At 39.0% G+C, this 17,802-nt stretch overlaps 1 long non-coding RNA gene across 1 annotated transcript in view; it reads left to right on the top strand.

The window, feature by feature from the left end:
• The window catches only part of LOC138824526 (uncharacterized), a 65,837-nt gene that overhangs the window by 43,384 nt on the left and 4,651 nt on the right, over nt 1-17,802 (top strand). The window contains exon 2 of the long non-coding RNA XR_011371111.1: nt 1,779-1,949. This is a non-coding gene — a long non-coding RNA (uncharacterized lncRNA). The remainder of the gene's footprint in view (nt 1-1,778; nt 1,950-17,802) is intronic.

The following is a 17,802-nucleotide window of genomic DNA, read 5'->3' on the forward strand; positions in this document are numbered from 1 at the left end:
CAACTACGTTTCCCTCCCTGAACACTCGTATTTCTTTTGTCACTGCAGCATTACTTGTTCTGATTTTCTCATTAATTGTGCCTCTTCTCATGAGCCTCTCTTCCAGCCAGTGAAAATGTAGTACATTTTCCCTCCAATCCTCACCAAGTGGTTTTCTAATAATTTTTAAATACTCATCAGTAACACATTTCTACAAGGTTATTAAGTCCTTCACAAGCCTGTTAAAGGGCCACTTACTAACAGCCAAAAAAATGCATTAATACGTTCTTATGTGTGAAGTCGTTTAAAAATAATATGTACACTGGAGGGAATAGAAACATGTTGACATTATTAAGGTTATAACACATTTGAAGTTACCTTAATTGTAATATCAAGCAAATTAAAGATTATCAAGTTCAGTGTCCCTGAAGGTCTTGGAGCGGCATCCTTCCCCATTTGACTAATTGCTGTGACACTTGAGATCTCAGTGTGAAGTTTTCCTCTACTCGAGAACAGGAGTGGAGGCCGCTGCACCTTGTTAAGTAAACAGGCAGATGTGCTAAAAAAAAAAAATAAATTAACTGATGGAGAGAAGTCAGAGTCTCAGCCTTGATATTTGGGTTGTGCCACAAACATCCTCTCCCAGCTGAACAAAAGAGAGGTAGCGTGACTTCTCCAAACTGAGAACCTGTGACAGCTGAGAACCTGTGACAGGGTGAGGGTTCCCTTCCCCCCTCCCCCTACCCCACCCCCACCCCAGCCTATAGGTTTACCTGTAAGAGAGCCCAGGAGAAGGTGACACCCACCAATGTGCCTCTGATGGAATGAGAGGGTTGGCAAACTACAGTTCCCACATAGTCAATATTTTAGACTTTGTGGCCCGGATGGCCCCTGTTGCAACTACCCAAGTCTGCTGAGGAGAGGAGGAAGTAGGTAGCAAGTTCTGATGAAACTTGGCTCTGGAAGTGGAAAGGAGGCTGGATTGGGCAGAGGGCGGTGCTGTGGGCCACCTACTCTTAATGTACTCTTGACCGAACATGGGGCTGGGATCATCTATCTTTGAGCGATCCTGCTGTATGACCTCAGAAAATGCAATTGTGGTCACCTATAAAGTGATTTTCTGTGTGTGTACCAGTCCTGGGGTTTGAACTCAGGGCTTAAGTGCTGTCCCTGAGCTTTATTTGTGCTCAGAGTTCATGCTCTACTACTGTCTTTTTTTCTGATTAATTAGAAATAAGAATCTCACAAGCTATCCTGCTTGGGCTGGCTTCAAACCCTAATCCTCAGATCTCAGCCTCTTGAGTAGCTAGGATTATAGGCGTGATCCACCAGTGCTGGGCTAAAGTAATTTTTGATTTTTCACAATCTGAGACTATGAAATTTAGCCTGGAATTGCAAAGAGAACTTAGGTGGAAGTCAAAGCCAGAGTCGACAGATTTCATTGTATAGATCCTGTCCTAGTTTGAGATCCCTCCTAAACAGACCCCCGCCCCACGCCCCAAGATAAGAATTTAGATTGACTTCAAGTAGCTCATTTTGGAGATGACCCCAAGAAGCAGACAAGGGAACAGAGAAAGCATCCAGCAAAGAAGGCAGTGAAGAACCATGAAGAGGTAGCCAAGTAGGAAACTGGGTGTCAGTCCTGCTAGGGACTCAGAGATTGCATGAAAGCATCACAGAGTTGTCTCCCTGGGTGGCAAGGGAGATGAAGTGTTCATCTACCAGTCCCTAGTTCAGGCTGAAAGTTGCTGGGAAGGGAGAGGAGAAAGTCACCAGCATTTCTGGTCTTGTTTTGTTAGAAAACAACAACCTTGGGAAGAGAAATATGGGGGCCCAGAGGGATCTCTGGGGACAGCCTGAAGGATTAAAGTGGAACTTCCAGAGCACCTGCTGCTGGTGGGACTCACACAGGAAGCAAGAATGAGAAAAACAAGCCTGCTGGAGACAACAGGAAATGAGTCAATCAACAGGTAAGTGAATTTAACAGAGAGTTTTCAAAGGAATTGCAAATGATACTGCTGGAGTTGGAGGTGTGGCACAAATGGAATAACACCAGCCATAAGTAAAAAAGCTGAGCTTGAATGAGAGGACCTGAGTCGCAGTGACACACACACACACACACACACACACACACACACACACACACACACACACACACACACACACACACACACACACACACACACACACACACACACACACACACACACACACACACACACACACACACACACACACACACACACACACACACCGGTCTAGTCCAAGCATTATTGATTTAGAGGAGGCCATTAAAATATGTTTCAATTTTTTGATAACAGACTGAAATTCAGATTTTTATGTATTAAATTTAAAATTCTAAGCACATAGTGACAGATAAAGAAAGAAATTCAAGGCTTACAGGACTGTCATGATGTCAAAGTGGTCTGCCTTATACGAATAGAAAAGTAAAGCAAAGGAACAAACTTCCAAGTCTGTAAGTTAATAAATACAGACTACAGTACTGCAAAGCCATTACTTTTCTGTACTTTATCTATAAACTTCCTATTCATTTTTAATTTGAACATTTAAATTTGAACCCTGACTCTCATCTATCCTCTTACTAATATCAGCATATATATGTATATATATATATATATATATATATATATATATATATATATATATATATATATCCTTATCCTCCTCTTATCACTAAGTACTTGTTTGGTTTTGTTTTCTGGGTGTTCTGGAGTGCTTTTCTTCACTTCCATCCCCAGTGCCTTTGTTACCTTAATCTGGGCTCTCTTCATTTTCTTCTAATTTAAATTCTTCTCACTTTTACTACTGGCCTATGCTATAAGCAGATTACCCTGCAATTAATATTGTTACTTGTAACCACTATTTCAAACTGCAACTAAGTTCCTCTCTCTAAAACATTGATGTCATAATGTAACTTCCCAATTCAAAACCCAAGGGAGGCATCACCTTTTGCTAATGATGAATGGAAGTATCTATAATCCTGAGATCTGAACATTGCAGATTCCACCCAGGCAGGAAAGTCTGTGAGAGTCAAAATAAGCACCAAAAACCCAGAAGTGGAGCTGTGTCTCAACTGATAGAGCAATAGTCTTGAGAAAAAGAAAAAGAAAAAGCCCTGAGTTCAAGTCCACAAACCAGTTCTTCCCCCCACAAAAAAGGTATAAAGTTTTGACATTGTTGGCATCACTTGCAGTCATTTGCAGAGGATGCTTTTACCTCATTGGCTATTTTCCATGATTTTACTTTGAAACAAGCTTTCACCATGTGGTCTGGCTAGTCTCACAGTTGAGACCCTCTTGCTTTTCCATGTTTTTTTTGGCCCACTGCTTTGCAATTGGTTCCTAGAACCAAGACTTCCTATTTTCACTGCCCCCTACATGTGTACTCTCTGCCCATCTCTCAGGAGACCCAGACCTCTCTTAGTTCTATGGAAGAGAAAGATGGTTCTGGCATGTGGAATTGAAAAAAAAAATGATCCTGCCTTCCCCTACAGGTTTAGGAAGTAGAATTCCCCAACTTGAGAAGAATCAAGTTTTCTGAGTATGTATAAATGCCAGGCACCTTTCCCACCCTTTTCCATCTCACAGTTTCTGTGTCTTATTTAACTTGTTCCTAAATCACCGTGGTGATCTAGCTCACTCACTAACCAATCAGGATATAGATATAGTCACCACTGTTTCTCTTTGAGGATATTCTAAAGAGAGCTGGTTATTCTTTAAAGCTTGGGAGATCTTTGTACTTGCATCGTACGACAACACCTGACAATTAGCTCTGTAACAGTCCCCAGATGCACGCAGGTGCTCAGACTTGGAGGCACCGCGTGTATCACTTGGATCTGTGTGTGTCCTGCTCCCACGCCCAGCATCTACACATCGAATTATGAAGAGCATTACAGTTACATAAACCTGGCATAATAAATGTGAACAGAGAGAAAGATCTCTTTATCTGACTACATTCTAATCACTAAGGAGACTTTTCAAACAAACCAAGCCTAAAGGAAATGCAGAATGCTACCAGATATTTTGATACCAGCTTTAAGCCCTCTTAAGGTCTCAAGAGAACTGTGATAGCTCTAAAGGTCTTGCTTTGGGGAGGATGCTGCAAGGTTCAGAATGGAATCTAAAGCATGGTGAGGCAGCTGTAGAGCTGAAAATGCATCCAACGTGAGAGGAGATGTAAAGCTGAGAACAGAAACAAGGAAGGAACAAGTCGAAGTGGGCTTGAAATCCTTTGTCCCGTGTGGTGGGACCCATAGACTCCCCCTCACTCATTTCTTAGAAGAAACAAGACTATGTCAGAAACAATAACCCTTTTTTTTTTTTTTTTTTTGCTTTGCAAGGTTTTAGTTACTTGTGGTCAACTATGGTCTGAAAATATCGAAAGGAAAAAATTCAGAGATAAAGAATTTACTTAGGTTGAGTTTTTAGGCCAGGTGCTAATGGCTTACATCTGTACTCATAGTTTTTCAGGAGGCTGAGATCTGATGATCACAATTTGAAGGCAGCCTGGGCAGAAATATGAAACTCTTACTTGGCAAAACCTATTCATTGGCAAAGAGTTGGAAATGGAGCTGAGTCTCAAGTGGTAGAGTGCCAGTCTTGGGCAAAAAAGCCAAGTGAGAATGTGAAGCCCTGAGTTCAGGCCCCAGCACACACACACACACACACACACACACACACACACACACACACACACACACACACACACACACACACATTTAGTGTTGTTCTGAGTGGCGTGATGAAATCTGACGTTGTGGCAGTCCCACTTAGCAGGTGAATCACTTAGCAGGTGAATCATCCATGCTTTTCATGATGCCTGCCTGTTCACCACTTAGGAGCCCGATTGCCTGCCTGCTCACCTTACTCATGGTTCCAAAGAGCAAGGAGAGGGAGACTGGCAACTTGTATATGCAAAAGAGAAGCCAGAAAGAGCTTCCTTAAGGTAACAGTTTCACACAACTTCTATTACAGTAGATTATTATAATTGTTCTGTTTTATTAGTGGCAGTAGTTGTTTACTCTCTATTGTGCCTATTTATCACTTAAATGTTATCAAAGGTTTATAGACAGAGATAAAAAGTGTTGAAAATATATGCAGGTTTTGGTGCTATCTGAAGTTTTAGGTATCTATGGAGGATCTTGGAATGTGCTCCCCTGTGTGGTGTCTGTATCAATTTTCCCTCTTCCATTTTCCATAGAATTATTATTTATTCATTTATTTTGATACAGGATAAGTCTCGATCTGTAGCCCAAGACTGGCTTTGAACCACCTTTCTTCTGCTTCAGCCTTCTGAGTGCTGGGGTTATGAGTATGTACAAACATGCTTGGCTCATGTGTGTCATTCTTACACACTCTCTCTAGTGCCATGTATGAGGATGCTTTCCTGATGTCGTCAGAGTTTTCCTTTTCCCTCCAGCCTTACTTAGAACTTTACACTACTTACCTGTCTGCTATATGCTTGCATTTGCCTATCTACTAGACCTTGAGGCTGCCATATGAATGACTTGACTTTCACTTGACTATGGGTTCCTGGTTTAAGAAATACCTGATCCTCAGTTAGGATGAATCAGAGAGCGGGCCAAAAGTGAAAGGCTAATATTGCATCAGGAAAAGACCACCCAGTCGGAGAATAAGCTACAAAAACAGAGGCACCAACTTATTGGAAAAATATTTTGAAAGATCTTATTTTAAAAGCTACCATGAGACAACAATGCTTGGTAAGAAATGTACTGATTACCTTGCTCATCTAACTATAACCCCTCTGTACAGTTTTTTCACAATAAAAAAACCTATTAAGCTGGGTGCTGGTGGCTCATGCCTGTAATCCTTGCTACTGAGGAGGCTGAGATCTGAGGATCGAGGTTCAAAGCCAGCTGGGGCAGGAAAGACCATGAGACTCTTATCTCGAGTAAATCACTCAGAAAACTGGAAGTGGAGCTGTGGCTTAAGCGGTAGAGAGCTAGCCTTGAGCTGAAGAGCTGAGGAACAGTACCCAGGCCCAGAGTTCAAGCCCCATGACTGACAAAAACAAAAATCTATTTTTGAAAAAGCTACCATGAGAAAAATCTCAGTTATTGGATTACCTTACTCATGGTTCAAAAAAGTATTTTGCATTATTTTGAATTACATAGGAAGGTCCATCATCTTTGCAAAACTTAGGGTCTGAAAAAAATCTCAACTCATTGGGGCACTGAGGGCTCATACCTGTAATCCTAGCTACTCAGGAGACTGCGATCCTAGGATAGTGGTTTGAAGCTATCCTGGGCAGAAAAGTCCATGAGACTCTGATCTCTAATTTGTCAGTCAAAGCTGGAAGTGAAGGTATGGCTCAAGTGGTAGAACCCCATCCTTGACTGGAAAAGATAATGGGTTATGCCCAGGTCCTGATTTCAAGTCCCAATACTGGCGCACATGTAAACACCTGTGTGCAAACATGTACATACACACATGCACTCACACATACACACACACACACACACACACACACACACACACACACACACACACACACACTCTTAATGCATCCCTGAATATTCCTTTTATTTTTCAACACTTTAACTCATCCACAAGTATTAAGCAACTACTGTGAGGCGAGTTTTATGCTGAGTGCTGAAAAATTAATGCAACCCCCCCCATTTCACTACTTTTCTCTGTATCTGTTTCATCATTGGACTCTTCTAGTTATATTTTTTTCTCCTGTCCAGTATTTCCAAGAAGAAGACCCTCAATCTGCTTCTTCTTTTTTATTTTATTTTATTTTTTTGAGTTTCAATCCTTTAAGGTTAAATTCCAACTCCTAACCAAGCAGGCATTACACATTTTCTTTAAAAAAAAAATACATTTGATGATGATCCCAACCTTTCCCCAGATCCGGGAATACAGCTGTCATAATAAAGGCATTTAGGAACTCAGATTGGCTCTCTAAAATATTTATAGCAACAAACCCAAACTTGTCCAATTTTTTTTTTTACTTTTAATTTTGCTTCCCAAGAAGCAGAACTGTAGATTAATATTGCCAAAGAGAAAGAAGTGTGATGCAGAGATATGAGAGGAGAGGACTTGTTTGTTAGCTGCCTCCAGCGATGAAAAGAAGATAGGAGATAGTAATCTAAGACCACAATGCTCCTAGGCGAGGAGTGCACGTGAAGAATGCTAACACTTTTGTCAACTTCAGTTGATTAATGGACCAACCCCTTTAGAGTTGATAGGCTTTCTTAAAAATGTGCAGGTGTGTGGTTTGGGAAAGTGTTTTGTTTTTAGAACAGGAGAGAAAGAGCAGAGAAGAATCTTTTTCTTTCTTTCTTTTCTCCCCTAACAATGTGCCTGAGGGCACATTGCATAAAAGGGTACCCAGCTCTAGTGTTTCTTTATAACCTGGGGACCTGGGGAATATAATCCTGGAGAATTGTAGTTCCAGTGTATTGACCACAGTCTGGATGTCTCTGTTTGCTGAGTAGAGGCATCCATTATTAGCTTAGCTTACTGGTCACTGACTCATTTCTAAGTCTTCAACATCAGAGAACAGGACCTGAATTTGCCCAAGCTATGGAGAGTTGGTTACAATGAAGCCTAAACCATAGAATAATGTGTGTGTGTGCGTGTGTGTGTGTGCGTGTGTGTGTGTGTGTGTGTGTGTGTGTGTGTGTGTGTGTGTGTGTGTGTGTGTGTGTGTGTGTGTTGGCGTATGTCCTGGGCTTGAACTCAGGTGCTGTCTGAGCTTTTTTCTCGGGGTTGTCACTCTACCACTTGAGCCACAATTCCAACTTCTAGCTTTTTAGTGGCTAATTGGAGATAAGAGTCTCACAAACTTTCCTTCAAACCTGTCGTCCTCAGATCGCAGGCTTCTGAGTAGCTAGGATTACAGGGTGAGCCACTGGCACCTGGCCATTTAACATCATTTAAAAATGAAACTCTATTCCCAATATTACTTTAGTGGAATATATGCACAATAATATGGAAAAAAAGGAAAAAACCCAAAATATTTGTCTTTTGTTTATTTATTTTATTATTATCTTTAAGTAGTTATACAAAGGAGTACAGAATTTCTCTACCATTTTGCTTATGGTAGAGATGGACAACCATGTTTCAGTTCCTACAATTATCAGATTTGTGGATCTCAAGATATAGATAAGAAAGGTAAACTTGGTGTTTTTAGGTTTGTTTTAAAGGTATGTGGGTGAATGGATGAAACTATTATCTGATTATCCTGTGTGATCTGCTCCTCTGATATAAAGAGAAAGCTGAAACTGGGGATAAAACTAGTAGTTGTCATGGAAGAAAGAGCAAGAAACACTTAACATTAAGTGTTTGCTATGTGCCCAGTATTGCTCTTTTCCTGACTCAGTTTCATTAACTTCTATTTACTGGTGGAAAATTGATTGATAACAAACAGTTAAGTAACCTGATTGGAGACTGAGAGTGATGTGCCAAGTAATAATTCAGACCCAGGGATATCTGACACTTTCCCATGTTAATGGCACCTCCTAGCCACAGTGGTTGATGCTACTTAACTGGAACAGAGTCGACAAACAAAAGCCAACCATTCAACTGAGTTCTTACATCTTGCCTCTTTTTGCCTCTTTTTATCCTTATCTCTGTTCTCTTAACTTCTTATATCTAAAATGTGCCTCCTTTTTGTGGATAGAATCCAACATCTTTTAATTTGTTGGTACTAAGATTTGAACTCAAGACCTTGTAATTGCTAGGCAAGGACTCTTATTTCCAACCATTACATCCCACATCTTCAGCCCTGTTTTATGCTAGTTAGTTTGAGATAGGGTTTCTCTTCCTGCCAAGGTGTGACCCACCTATGCTAGGCCTCCCATCTTAGCAAGGATAACAGACATGAACTACTAAGTCCAACTCTCTATTGAGAAGGGTATCTCATGAACTTACCTTCTTGAGCTGGCCTTAAACTGCAATCCTCCCTACTTTAGTCTCCCAAGTAGCTAGGATTACAAGTGTGAGGCATTGGCACCTGGCTCAAAACTCTTGATGTCATTCTGTTATAATGATAAAAAAAAAACTAGTTTTTTTTTTCAGAGGCAAGAAATAGAAGTTACAGCAGACAAAGCATGTGATAAAAGATTTTATAAGCTAAGAATTTCAATTGTCATCCATCATTAGCAACTCCTTACTAGAATATTCTTGACACTCCATCATATTGTCTCAAAAAATATTAGAGTTTTTTTTATCCTGACATGTTTGGCAGGAAGGGCACTATTGTATGCCAATAGTAGTAATATGTTATTCCAGAACACATACATACTACGTGGTAAAGGCAAACATCCCAGTTGAGCAATGCCTTATTCCAAAGATATGCTCATAACACATTTGTGTGGATGATGAACCGGATACTAACTGCTTAGAACTCATACTACACATATGCTTACACATAGGCACATGCACTTCTTCCTCTGATATAAGCACTAAAAAGAAATAGATTTTTCTGCTCTTCTTGGTGATGTCTTATACATTTATGTTGTCCAATCAATGTCACACGTGACTATGTAAGTTTAAACGCATTAAAGTTAAGATTATTAAAGTTCCACAAGAAATGTACTCATTATCTTACTTATGTAACTGTAATTCCTATGTATATCACCTTGGCAATAATTAAAAATTAAATTCAAAAACTAAAACAAACAAAAAGAAAATAAGTTCTTAGTCACATGTCAAGTGTGCAATCACTCAAGTGGCCAGAGGGTTGTGTATTAGACAACACAGATACAGTTACACATTATATCTGTGAGGGCAGAGTTACACCAGGCAGTGTTGCTTTTACCTACTATCCTACTTAAAGAAATATGATCAAAAGAATATGGAATGGCAGGGCGCAGGTGGCTCACGTCGGTAATCTAGCTACTCAGGAGGCTAAGATGTGAGGATCACCATTCAAAGCCAGCCTGGGCAGGAAAGTCCATGAGATTCTTATCTCCAATAAACCACCAGAAAACTGGACATGGCACTGTGGCTCAAGTGGTAGAGCACTTGCCTTGAGCTGAAAAGCTGAGGGACAGCACCCAGGCCCAGAGTTCAAGCCCTAGGACCAAAAAAAGAAGAATATGGAATACTCTTCAAATGCTACTAAGTTCAGTTCCTTTCTTTGTTAATCATGGGCATGCTTTGGCTGAAAAGGTATTTGAACTAATTCACATGCCCATATCCATCCATTTAACACGCTCCTTGAATATTAATCTATTATTTGCTTAGCCCTGTGCCAATCAGTATAGTACACAACTCGGTAACTTTTTAGTGTGTGACTCCTATGCAAATACTCAATTGAAGTAAATTCTGAAGGATCAAAGCCAACAGAGCAACTGTGCTCAAGGCCACTGCCACCAAATCGTTGTCACCAGGGCTATCCCTCAGTTGCTTGAAGAACTCAACAAGACTGTCCATCATCAAACAACTCCATAGGAGCTGCATAAATAATGCCCACCAGGATGATTTAGCTGCTGTCCTCAGACTTGACTCTTTCTTTCCTTTGTTCCTGAAAATGGCACCAGGCAGCTGCGTAAAACACCAGTGAGCTACCGCCCAACAGCAGGTGAGCATTTCTCTTTCTCCTATCCCGACTTTACAACATAAAACAGCATCTTAAAATCACCCCCTGAGACAGAAGAAGCCAAATATAAACAGACTTAGATCATACGAGCCTCCCACTTGTCCCCAATAAATCATTTGAAATTAAGAGCACTTCCATTTGGAGCCAAGCAACAAGGGAATGCTAGAGGGCAAATGCCAGGCTACATGGGAAGATGTAAGATCTGGCCCACAGGCAAGGTGGAGGCCCACACGGCCCTGCATTAAGATGCCACTTTTGTTATCGAGGAGACTAAGCAATCTTTATCCAGAGTCTGCATGTGTTGGCTTGTGGCTTTAAATAAATAATTTCGAGCTCAGTGTTTCAGTCTCCCTTGTCTAGTAAGAGTTGCAAAGGGGAAAATAAAATGGCAATGTTGTACCATTGAATTACTCCAAGGAATGATCTTAATATTTGACTTGCAAACTCTGATTAATACTGCATAGGTAATGCTGTTTGTGAGAGGCAGGGATAGGATCCACTTGTTATTTGGGGAACGTGGAAGCCAATGACACATAAAAGGAATCTGAAAGGTTCATCCGTGGGATCAAAGAGATAGCGAAGGATTCTAGACTTCTTCCCCTGGGAGAAGGAAGCCCAGAGCAGCAAGAATAGAACCACCCTCATTGTTGAGGGAAGGTACATGGGTTCTTTCCTCCAGCCGATCGTGGTGTCGGCTTCCTATTTTAGTTGTCACCAATTCTGAGGCTCATTTGCATATAAAGCATCTGGAATAAGCAAAACTAATTTGAATCTTCTTTTATAAAATGTTAGCTGGATTAAAGGATCAGGTAGCTGGTTCCTTTACAAGATTCACTGGAGGGAAGTCAGATAGAGAATGAGATAAAATCATTAGGCTGGTCCCACACTGGCAACTGTTCCTGTGTAAACTCAGTCTCTAAATAAGAAAGAAAAAAAAAAGAAGCATGCTGATCAGGCGCTTCCTGCTTCCCTCTCCTCTCTCCAGGCTTCATGGTGATGTACCGTACAGAATTCTTTAGCTGTAAGTACACCTGTGACACGCTTATTTTCCCCAAATTTCCTTGTTCTCTGATTTTTGGCCACACCACAGAGATGTGAGAATGCCCATAGGATGTTCAACCTTGTACAGCTGTGTGTATGTCAGTGCTACATTTTCTAGAAGGGGTATACACTCCATGGCCTGTTCCCCTCCCTCTAGTTTCATGGTGAAGACAAGACCTGGCAATGCCAACAATGGTACCATTCAGCGAACTAAAAGAAAAGTCATTTTTCAGTTTATTTTTTAAACAAAACACAGACCTATAGCTGGACAGACTTCTAAGACCTTATAATGCATTCCTTCATTTAATGGAAAAGGATCTCAAAGAGCAGAGACTTCTACAGAATCCTATCTATAGTCACAACTGAATCAAGCTTTGAATTTAAGACTTTTCCTTACCAGTTCACAACGCAGTTCCTTGAAATGTGCTTTTATCCCATTTTATTTAGCAAGTAGCTGGTGCAAAATGCCAATTGGAAAGGCTGTCATTTCTAGCTCTTGGAGAAGAAAGGAAGATGACCTATCATAAAAGTCAGAACAGTGCCACAAGAAAGAGAGAGAAACATGTGGATAGAGATCTGGGGCTATGGAGAATGTTTAAAAATGAGGATAAGCTACACATGATATTAGGTGATTTTAAAATATTGTTTCAACCCATAAGACCAAGGCTCTCACCTTGGAAATTAACCCACTGGCCCACAGTGGTGGAGGTTGGAGTGTTTCTATTGACAAAGTTATGAACTGCCAGTCCACAGCCTGCAGCCTGCTTTCTTCAAGTCTCCTTCCTTTGGCGCTGCTTCCTGGATTATTCATACAGAATCACCCAGGAAATTGTCTTGAGGAAGTTTTCTTCTCTTCTGTTTACTTAATACTTCCATCTTAAGTAGATATTGGAGTTTGTTAGTGTTTTTTTCCCCCTGCAGCGATTGAGATGATCTAGTCAAATCATTTTTCTTTTTATAGTTCGTTAATATGATGAATTACATTGATTCATTTTTGAATGTTAAACCAATGGCGAAGGATAAGTACTTCACAGTTCTTTTGCAAGCTGTGTTCCCAACTAACTTCCTTCCCCTTTTCCTTCTCTTTTGTCGTGCTCTTCTCCCTTCTTCCTCCTATGTTGTTTCAGACTATTCTTTATGTTGTTTGGTTTCATCTTCCTCTTTAACAAGGGAATTCCCTTTAACAAGGGAATTTTTCTCAAGGTAGTTTTCCCTGTTTCTAGACATGAGGGAGCTTCCCTGACATACTATTTTATCTGAAGTCTATTCTTTTACCCTATAAGTTTAAGAACTGTACATTTTTCTCTTTTCCTGTCTTTGTAGCTGTGTGTGTGTGTGTGTGTGTGTGTGTGTGTGTGTGTGTGTGTGTGTGTCTGTGTGTATCTGTGTAAATGTATGCCTGTGTTGGGAGTTAACAATGATTCAAATGAGTTATTTCCTCCTGGGATTCTGCTTTCTCTCCTGGGTATTGTTATATACCCAGGTGTAAGGTCTTCACTACTTGGAAATATATTATAATTTTTAGGAGAGATATTACTAAGCTTGATGGAGTGTGAGTTTGGAAAGAAAACAATGGGGAATTTTTTCAGTATTTGTTTTAAACTTATTTTCTCTTTTTTAAAAAAGTATTGTAAAGGTGATGTACAGAGGGGTTGCAGTTACATAAGTCAGGTAATGAGTACATTTCTCTTTGAACGGTGTCACCCCCCCTCCCTCATTTTCTCCCAGTTTTTCCACTTCCCCCACTTCCCCCCCCCCAAGTTGTATAGTTCGTTTCCAATGTCGTGTCCAGTAAACATCGTTGCTGAATTGGTTCACCCTTTGTCCCACTGTTCCTGAGATTCCCCTAAATTAATTTTCTTACATTAATATTATTTGTAATATTATTACATTAATATTATCATTTTATTTTATTAATAGTATTATTACATTAATATTATTTCTTACATTAATATTATTTGTGATAATATTAATATTATATTGTGAGCCTGAATGTTGGGGAGCAGATTGGGATATGCATCAACTACCTTATGCTATCATCTTGTAATTTTCTTGGCTGACATTTAAAAATATTTTTTTTTTTGCCGTGCTGGGGATTGAACCCATGGCGTCATATATTCTAGTCAAGTGTTCTAGATATCAGCCCTTGGCTGCCACTTTATGATATTTAAGACTGTGACTTTGATCTTTCTTTCTTGGTGATTTGATAGTCTTTTGTTTGCTATGTTCAGACAAATTTTAATTGATTCTGTAATGTTTTGGGAAAAGCAAATCCTATGATTTATTTCAACTATGACTTCTTTTGTTACATAGCACTTTATATTATTTTTGCAGATGGAAAGCAGAAACACACACATTCTTATTTTATTTTATTTTATGTTTATTGTGAAAATACTGTACAGAGGGGTTACAATTACATGGGCAAGACAATGAATACATTTCTTTTTTATTGTGAAAATACTGTACAGAGGGGTTACAATTACATGGGCAAGATAATGAGTACATTTCTTATTGTAGCCTCCTCCTTTGTTTCCCCTTCCCACCCTTCCCATCCTCCCCCCCCACACCCCCACACCCAATCCTCCCCGCTACGCCGCCCTTCCACCCCCCCCACACCAAAGTTGTAAAATTCATTTTTCGATCTAATGACTGCACATCTCCTTGTTGCAATGGGTCCACCTGTATCCCTAGTTAAACAATTTGTTTTTCCCCTTCCCCTCCACAAATTATACCAACATCAAATACAGTGAAAGCAGGGGTTATACTGTGGGGGAGGGACATACATAGCAACAAAGAAATAATCTTATAAATGTGTTAGAAACAATCGCATGAAAGAAAAAAAAACATTTGAATACATATCTTAGGGTTCATTTCCCTAACATCAACTTATCTGACCTTTTCTGCTTGACTCAGACATAAACTAGATATTGCAAATAAGGGAATCCATGGGACCTATGTTTCTTTGGGCCTGGCTTACTTCACTTCATATAATATTTTCCAAGCCTTTCCATTTCCTAACAAATGGGGCAATGTCATTCTTTCTGATGGAGGCATAGAATTCCATGAAACACACACATTCTTAAAATGGATTCCTGTCTTGAAATTTTCATAGTAATGTAGTAACATTACTAATTTGCACAGATCTTAAAGTGAAAAGGTTGTTTCTTTCTACTCAAGTCCAAGAGGTAAAGTTGATTCTCATAGGATTCTCATGTTGATTGATGTTTTCATAATAAAATAATGATATTTTATTCTGACATTTATTTTTCTAAAGTTAGACATCTACAGACTCTGTACTTCAAAGGAACCATTGGAAAGGAAATGTTCCTAAGGCCAAAGTCTACTGGTGCCTTGTCTTAAGTCAAGCTCTGTAGAGAAAGACTCTGAAAAAGGAATCTGTGCAGGAAATGTCTTGAGAAAAGTGTTCATAAAACACCTGACATCTATAAGGATGAAGGATAGGCAGGATGGTGCACAGTGTAAGTTTTGAATGAAGCAGATCCACAAGTCTGATACTGTTATGGCCCTTTAAGAATTGTTCTTACTTGAAGCAATGGGCCTGGGTATTTGTACATCCACAAGGACCATGGCTGTGGGTGGACTTTCAAGAGGGGCCGTAACAGATACATTTAGCAGATGGCAATTTTTAGAGAATTCATTTGCAAGCCATCATTAGGCAAGTCTCCTGTTTTCTGGCGTGATGAGTGCCTTGGTCCAAAAGAGGCATGTAGTTGGTACACCACAGCATTTACTACACTTCTGGTTTCTTAAAATTCCTTGCAGTCAGATTTAGATCATCCATTTCTTGTACCTATTTGACTTTCCTGTAGTTTCTAATTGCCTTAATTTTTTTTAGATGATAAAAGAAACATACCTACTCATTTTACCACAATAGTGTGCAATCTTGTTTTAGATGAGGAAAGTACATCTCAACAGTTGAAAAAAAAAACTATTCCTTATAAAATAGAAACCCTGGCATTACTGATACCTGGCATTAAGTATCATTTCCTTCTTGAGCCCATTTTCATAAGAACCACTAATGGCTCAGTTTGAGAACTGGTGTAATTTTTTTCCCCCAAATTGACTCTTCTCATCAATAATTTTTTTTTAATCCAAGGATGAAGAGACACTCAGTTCATCCTGCTGCACAGTACACTTTAAAAAACGTTAAATAATTAAAAATAAATCATGGCTTATGTCATTATGATGTAGACATCATCAGATCTCTGTGAGGTAGATTAGGAAGGTATTTATTCCCAAGGTGTGGATTAAGAAAATGAGAAACATGGGAGTAAAGGAGTTGAGACTTTTAGTTGTTTCAAGAAGGAGCATTAAAATATTCAGCACAAGTTAAAGCAGTTGAAAGCAAGACTTCCCTGCTTAGAGATTTCTCCATTCCTACTTCTATCACTGACTGCTCTGCTCTTTGGTACAGCACCCATCATCTGACTGCTAAATCATGTGTTTTTGCTTTCTTCTTCATGCATGTTAGGATGTTGAGCACAACTAAAAAAAAAGAAAACTGAAAATGCTCTTTAGTGAAAAGAGTTAATAATTCTGATGTTCTATTTGCATGTTTTTAGCAGAGATAATTGACAAGATCCAAGGAAAAGTATTACTATATAACACTTTATTATTTACATGTTGGTCAAATGGCTAATTCCAAGAAACTCTCATTATGCTGTCAATTTGCCTGAAACTCTCCATCTCCTCATCTAACCTGCTTATTTTCAATTTTTTTTATCAACTTTGTTTTCTGTCCTACTTATATGCTCCTACAATGAACCTTACAGAGGAAAAAGTAAGCCAAATGTTAGTGGCTCATGTCTGTAATCCTAGCTTCTTAGGGGTTGAGATCTGAGGATCACAGTTCAAAGACTGCTCAGATAAATCCAAGAGACTCTTATCTCTAGTCAACAGCTGAAAGTAAAGGTGTGGTAGCTTAAGTGGTAGAACACCAGGCTTGAATGAAAAAGCCAAGAGTGTGAAGGCCTGAGTTCAAGCATAACACACCCACACAAAACTGCATAAGCTATTTCTGAGTATATCTCTTTTCTCATCTATCCTTCCAAGAAAATATCTGGATGGATATATATATATATATATATATATATATATATATATATATATATATATATATATGTATATGTATACATATATATATAGTCATATTTTCTATATATTGAGCAAGGGATTTGGGGGCATTTCCATTTTCCATTTTGACATTCTAATATTAATCTCTTGTGCATATCTTCTTGCTGAGGGGTTCTAATTGAATGTCCCTGGATAGTGAAGGAAAATGAATAGGTAAGCAGATATGCTTTTTCAATCTGCTAGATAAATGTAAGAGACAAATGGCAACTCTCTTTCATTATATCATTAATCATAAATTTACTATTTTTCAGTGACTATTCAAAAGTATTTCTTCACCATGTGATTAGTCAAAGTTAAATTATATATATATAATAGTAATAAGATTAATGCTCATAGATTATGAAAATGGCTTTATGGTTACAGATTTTTGTATCTCATTGTCTTTGGCTATTTTTTCAAGTTGTAGCTCCATCCCCAGTTATTCCCTCTCCTGTTTGATCATCAACAGAAGAGGAAAAAATAATGTTTTTTTAAAAGAAAATACGCTGGATTCTAAAAGCAGACCTGGGCATTACCTTCAATAGGATGACCTTTCATCCTATTTTTAATAAAATATAACTTCAAGAAGTTATATAAAAGGGTTTCAATCTCATATCAGTAAGAATGGTCATCATCAAGAATATCAACTGATGGTATGTAAATAGAGCAAAAACTATGGAAGGCAGTTTAGAGATTCCAAAGAAACCCCAGAAACCTAAACATTGAACTATCTTAGATCAATGGGTATTTTACTCAGCCATCAGGAAGAATAATATGACATTTGCAGGGAAATAGATGGGCATGGACAAAATTATGTTAAGTTATTTAGTCAGGCTCAGAGAGACAAAGGACACATTTTTTTTTCTCATACTAATTTACATTTGACTTACCTTCAACTACCACAAGGTGGCAAACCTTGAAATTGACTTAGATCATTAGATTTCGAGAGATTTGGCTATTGATATTCAAAGGTCTGTGACAGAAAGAGAATGAAATTTGGTAATTGTGCAGTTTAACAAATATAACATGCTCTTGGCTTTCTTCTATTTTGAAGGATAA

Source organism: Dipodomys merriami, unplaced genomic scaffold (assembly GCF_024711535.1).
Source record: "Dipodomys merriami isolate MVZ:Mamm:240054 unplaced genomic scaffold, mDipMer1.0.p SCAF_13, whole genome shotgun sequence".
NCBI classification, from domain to species: Eukaryota; Metazoa; Chordata; class Mammalia; order Rodentia; family Heteromyidae; genus Dipodomys; species Dipodomys merriami.